Below are 323 nucleotides of genomic sequence, written 5' to 3'. Positions count from 1 at the left end.
CCTTCCCTGAACATGAGGTGCTGCCTTATCCAGTGTGGAGCAGCCAGCACTGCCCTGTGGTGGGGGGTTGGTGTGAGGGCATGGCACGGGCCCCCCACAGGGACCCTGCTCCTTTCCCCACTGCGCACCTTTGCTCCAGCAGGGAGGGGATGGCTCCTCTCCTCTCTGGTCTGGGGGGTCTCAGCCCTGTGAGGGGTCCTGCAGCTCCCCTGTGCCCAGCCCCTTCCTCCTGCTGTGTATGGTCATTTTTTAAATACTGTTTTTATTTTAACATCTTTGTGATTTAATCATTGGGGGGGGCGGGGGGGGGAGGCCCCTTCAGG

Source organism: Nestor notabilis, unplaced genomic scaffold, assembly GCF_000696875.1.
Source record: "Nestor notabilis isolate BGI_N333 unplaced genomic scaffold, ASM69687v1 scaffold11906, whole genome shotgun sequence".
Classification (NCBI taxonomy): domain Eukaryota; kingdom Metazoa; phylum Chordata; class Aves; order Psittaciformes; family Psittacidae; genus Nestor; species Nestor notabilis.
The sequence above is the reverse complement of the archived record's forward strand: the minus strand, read 5'-3'. Positions refer to the sequence as shown.